Source organism: Bos indicus x Bos taurus, chromosome 13 (genome assembly GCF_003369695.1).
Source record: "Bos indicus x Bos taurus breed Angus x Brahman F1 hybrid chromosome 13, Bos_hybrid_MaternalHap_v2.0, whole genome shotgun sequence".
NCBI lineage: Eukaryota > Metazoa > Chordata > Mammalia > Artiodactyla > Bovidae > Bos > Bos indicus x Bos taurus.
This window is the reverse complement of record NC_040088.1, coordinates 48,001,113-48,007,112: the sequence shown is the minus strand read 5'-3', so window position 1 is coordinate 48,007,112 and position 6,000 is coordinate 48,001,113. Positions and strand designations below refer to the sequence as shown.

General features: G+C 47.2%; 1 non-coding gene across 1 annotated transcript; it reads left to right on the top strand.

The window, feature by feature from the left end:
* Positions 1-4,152: 4,152 nt before the first annotated feature.
* Positions 4,153-4,225, top strand: TRNAW-CCA. The gene has a single exon. It is a non-coding gene; the product is annotated as a tRNA-Trp (tRNA).
* Positions 4,226-6,000: the final 1,775 nt, after the last annotated feature.

The following is a 6,000-nucleotide window of genomic DNA, read 5'->3' as shown; positions in this document are numbered from 1 at the left end:
TAGGGCACATGGACAAACAAGGTCCTCAGAAAAGATCCCAAGAGAAAGTCAAAGAAGGAGACTCAACTTGACCAAAGGCATCATCATAATTTATCTGAAAAGAAGTTCAAGGTACACAAAAGAAAGGTGTCAAAGGTGAAGGAAACTTGGGAGTTCAACTCAGATGAATCAATCTCCCATGTGATGAAACTCAGCTGAAAGTCAGCAGGCATGTGACTACCCCAGCGCGGGACCCGGAGGGAGGAACTGGGGAGAGGGACGCGGGGGTGGAGATGAGAAGCTGTTTGTTGTACTAGAACCAGTGGGTGGAGGTGAGCATCCCTAACAATTTCTGACTTGTTGGGCGGCAGCTGGGGCAGTTATGTAATGACCACTCCCAAGGACCTTCCTAAAATAACATAACCTCAGCAGCAGCTGATAATCACAAAGAAAACAACAGCACAAAAGGAAATCAGGGCGAGTTTTACTGACAGAGTGTTCCACCTTCAGCAAGAGAAAGCATGTCCCCCAGGGCTCAGGAGAAGAAACATGGAAGATGGTGGATGGGCCCTGTGGGGTCCAGGAGACTCGGGTCGAGGACTCTGTGGGACTGCCCGCCAGCCACTCCGATCTCCTGGAAACAGCCCCTGCCCTTCTCGCTCCGGCTCTGGCTGATCCTCTTTAGGGCTGGAGAGTCAGATCCAAGCTGGTTCCTGTCTGAGTTTTGGGACTGGAGACCCAAAGCCATGCAGTTAATCATCTTAGTGTCAAAAGCACTGAGGTGTGTCAGATGTTCACCAAGCATATCAGTTAAGTAAAATGAATACTTCCTCACCCAGGCCTCAACAAAAACGGACAGAAGAATCTGAGAATGCACCAGAAACCACCTGTGTATGTACACTACCAGTGAACCTGTTCTCTGTCTCAAGAACCAAGCTGTTGCAAGATCTCGCCCTGTGTCTGAGCAGTGATGTCATCACTACTCCAGGCAGGATACCTGCTGTGCCCACTCCCTGTCCCTGGCCGAGTGTGACCTCCAGAGCTTCTAGTGGTCAAGCCCCAAGTTCACACCTTGGAGCTGATGGAAATATGGCTTTGGCTGCACACACACACACCACTAGAGTGTAAAACCTAGGAGCACAGAAATCACATTTCCTGGCATGGGGTGATGCTGGTCGTCAAGCAGAGAGACTCAAACTGATGACCTAAGTAGGACAAGAGATGCAGATAGTCTGGGGGGCCACTCAGATCTCTTGTTCCAGTTTATTCTCAGGCTCAGCTGCATCTCATCACCAAAATTTCTCTTAGATTCTTGAGTCTATGAATTCCCCTTTGGAACTAAACTAGCTTGAGTTGGAGTTCTGTCTCTTACCAGCCCAACAACACACAGAGGCTAGTGAAATCAGCTTGGGCACTCACCGAAAAGCATCTAGCTGCCAAGGAAGAGGAGCACAAACCTAACAACAGAAGCAGGCTAGTAAGGATCTGGTGGGAGTTGAGGACCCAGAGGTTCTTGCCTTTTTAAAAATGATTTTTCTTTTATTTTTAATTGTAGGATAATGGCTTTATAATGTCTGTTAGTTTCTGCTGTACAACATGAATCAGCTATATGTATACATAAATCCCTTCCCTCTTGACCCTCCCTCCTACTCCTCTACCCCACCCCTCTAGGTCATCACAGAACACCAAGCTGAGCTCCCTGTGTTATACAACAACTTCCCACTAGCTATCCATTTCACACGTGCTAGTGTACATGTTTCAATGCCACTGTCTCAGTTCATCCCACCCTCTCCTTCCCCAGCTGTGTCCACAGTTCTGCTGTCTGCATCTGAGTCTCTCTTCCTGCCCTGCAAGAAGTTCTTGACGTTGGAATTATCCCAGTGAATGCTGCTGTAGGTAACTAGATCAAGCTAGAAAGCTGGGACAGGGTGAATAAAGGAGGTACCTAAAAGAGCTGGGAAGCAGGTGGGGGCACCAGCAAGATGCAGATGCTGCTATTACCCGTGACCACGACCATGAACAGGAGAGCAGTTTTAACCACCAAATTAGGGAGCTCATCATTTAGAGGAGGAATTTGGCTGATGTTGGGGATGGTCAGACACATGCAATGCACGTAACTCAAGCACTATATTCAAGGTATAGTGCTGCCAATCTGCAAGATTAGGACATAAATGCAACTCGTAAAAGAAAACTATATAAAATGTCAGCCATAGAGCAAATCATATGTCTGCACACAATGGGGTGACCATAGAACCCCACCAGCAACTGTCCCGGTATACTATTGTTTGGGCATAATTGTTCACAGCTCCCTCCTTCATTCAAAAAGTATCTGTTTGAAGGATAAATTCTATGGTCACCCCAGTGAATGGCTAACTCGATCCTGTGTCACCATGGAAGGGAGGGTTGGATTTCAGCGTCCTAACATGGAAGGGCAATGGCAACTTTTGCCCTGAAAGCTACAGGGAAGCCACAGAGAGCAGTGAGAGGAGGAGGAGGAGGGAAGTGGCCATTTGGGGAAGAAAGAAAAAAGCAAAACTGCTGGCCAGTGTCGGTAGGAAAAAAGAGGAAGATATAAGAAACAAATCAAATGATTTGGAAATAAGAAAATCAGCATCCAAAAGAAAATTGCCAAGGACAGAATGGGTGGAGCTGCCGGTGAGGTCTGGTGAGCTCCAAACACAGGACACGTGGTCCCAGGCACAGTGGGATGACTTTGGGGAACACTCGAGTGTCACAGATGGAGATGAGTGAGTCACAGAGGTAGAACCAGACCTGGCAGAATCTGGGGCTGGGTGAGCTTGCCGCAGACACTCAGGTCAGTGTGTTTCACTGCCAGGGACCAGAGCTGTGCAGTGATGATGAATAGTGAGTTCAGGACTAAGGTCTGGTCAAGGGAGAAAGCACCAGGTCGCCCTCTGAGGGGTCTATTGTTCTGAAGTTGTGCTTTTTACCCTGAGAAATTCAAGGTTTCTGGTCAACCCTAACTCTGGGATAGACACCGAATCCTAAAGATATGAACACCTTAGATTGACTCCTTAGCTCAGCAGGACAAGGAAGATGAGATCCAAGGAGGTGAAGTGGCTTGTGGTGTCCCTGCACAGCCAGACAATGGCAGACCTGCAGCTAGGACCATGGTAGCCTGATGTTCATGGTGATGCATGTGTGGATCATAAAGAACACACTGGTCCTTGAGATTTTTCCAAGAAACCCTTCCGTTAGGAAATCAACCTTGAGTCCTAAAACAGTAAAGGGCCTCAGAAACCTTGAAATAAAGATCAGTTAAATTCAGGACCTTCTGAACTTATTTGATTATTCTGTCTTTTTTTTTTTTTTGGCCCTGCCCCCCAACGTGGAACATGGAATTTCATTTAGAGAGGCACATCTAACAACACACATTGGAAATGCAATCCATGTGGTCCTCGGCCGCTTAGAACACACCCAATTTTCCTGGGGTGGAGGTGCTGCCTTGTCTCCTTGGAGCCTTTGTGATTCAGGTCTGAACATACAGTCATGCTCTTCTGGTCAGTAAGCATCTCAACCCTCTGGACTTTCTTTAATTTCCACCTCTTATGAAACTATAAGCTGGATCTAGCCAACAGGTATGAGACCCCCTGATATCCATGGCTGTCATTTCCTCCCTAAGATTGATGTTTTATGAACTTTACTTGGTATTTCCCATCATTCCAGACATGAAACCTACACTTCTGAGGAATGTAACCACATGCAGAAAAATTAATACACTGGAGATACTGCAACTCTAGGAAAGGAAGGAAGGAAACATTTATTTATTGAACATCTATTAAGTGATATGTGCCATGTGAGATGCTTTACATTGTTTTGCTCACTTGGTGTCTTTCCTTTGCCACAGTGTTTTCCATTCTAGACCGTCTTGGAAAGATGGTTTAATAATTCATGAAAACATACCCACAGGCTCAGAATTTTCCTTGCAGTGGGAGTGAAGTGCATGTCAAAAGGATGGGGTTGGACCCAGAAAATCTTTGATGTAGGAAAAGGTTTTGTGCAGTTGAGATACCATCTCCCCTTCCTACCTGGTCTCCATCCTCGCTGGCTTGTCCTGCTTCTTGGTTCCACTTAGTAGACTTATGCATAGAAAAGTACCAGGGAGTGAGTGTGGCATATTTATAATTTGAATAAAAACTAGAGGGAGGGACTTCCCTGATGGTCCAAGGGCTAAGACTCTGCACTCCAAATGCAGGGGGTCCAGGTTCCATCCCTGGTCAGGGAACTTGATCCCACGTGCTGCGGCTAAGAGTTCGCATGCCACCATTAAGATTCGGTACAGCCAAATGAACAAAAAACTAGAAAGAGGGCAGTGCTTGAGGAAAGGGAGTGAATGATGGATGGTGACATTTCTGGCCTTGTGGGGAAGGCTGTTCTGCAGGAAGAACACAGGAACAGTAATCCCTCCCAAGTCCCTCAGAGCACACTCTGTGGGCAGCTGTGTGCTCAGTCATCTGTAAGGTGGAAGCAGTGTGAAGATGCTGGTGTGGTGTTTTTGCATCTCACACCTTTACTGGCTCTAGCACAGGCTGGTTTAAAGCAGCTTTCAGGTGCCTGCAGGACATCTGCACACCCTAAAGCCCTTGTTGGAGACTGGTCCCTGGATGGCTTGCGCCACTGTCCCATGGTTTCCTTTTTCTTCATCTTCCTCACTGGTCTATGTTCTCAGATTTCCCCAAAGTATAGAATGTAAAACTTGGGTGTAGATGGAGAATAGTTTTTCTTGATTTTGCTCTGCTCTTCTCAGTTGCTTCAGCCATGTCTGACTCTTTGCAACCCCATGGACTGTAGCCACCCAGGCTCCTCTGTCCATGGATTTCTCCAGGCAAGAACGCAGAGTGGGTTGCCATTTCCTTCCCCAGGGGAATCTTCCCAACCCAGGGACTCAACCTGCATCTCCTGCATTTCCTGCACTGCAGGCAGATTCTTTCTGTGCTGGGCTACCAGGGAAGCCTGGGGATTAAAGAAAGTGTATGAAAAGGTCCCTCCCTGGAACAGTTGAACTGTGAGTAGCCTTGCTGGGTCAGGAAATGCAAGCAGATGGATGCACTATTGCTCTGGAAATCTGATTTGCCTGCATTAACAGAAGAAAAAACTTGAAAGTTTATATATGGATGAGATTTGGGATTTGCACCAAGCTCTGTTCACAGTTTTCCTGCTTGAAAAGCTGGATTCCTGCTTGAAAAGTTGAAATTTCATTTCAAAAGGAGAGAGAGAGAAAGGGGGAGAGAGATTGAATCTTCCTGGCTATGTGATGCGAACCATCTGGTCAGTCAAGGTCAGGACTGGTCCCAGTGGAGGCCCCCAGGGCATTTTTGGAAGGGGTATTGGGGAATCACTCTAGCGTGCAGCTCTGTTCACATGGCCTGAGAGAGAAATTTCCCCAGACCAGTGCTGACCACTGTTTACTTCTCAGAGGGACTCTGGGCACCTTGCCCTCACCACTTCCTTCCCACGCTCTCCCTTGCTTTCTCTGCCAATCTATAAACACTACAGTATTAACACCTAAGTCTTCAGAGAAATGAATTCTCCTCATCTAAAAAAGTGTTATTCTAAACTATTGCCTATAGAACTGGCTGTGCATGAGTGCTAAGTCATTCAGTCGTGTCCAACTCTTTGCAACCCCATGGACCATAGCCCGCCAGTCTCTCCTGTCCATGGAATTCTCTAGGCAAGAATACTAGAGTGGGTTGCCATGCCATCCTCCAGGGGATCTTCCCGACCCAGGGATCAGACCCACATCTCTTAGGTCTCCTGCATTGGCAGGTGGATTCTTTACCACCTGCAAAACCTGGGAAGCCCATAGAACTGGCTAGTTAGAACTTATCAGTTCAGTTCAGTTGCTTAGTTGTGTTCAACTCTGCGACCCCCTGGACGGCAGAAAGCCAGACTTACCTGTCCATCATCAACTCCCGGAGCCTGTTCAAACTCATGTCCATCAAGTTTGTGATGCCATCCAACCATCTCATCCTCTGCCTTCCCCTTCTCCTGCCCTCAATA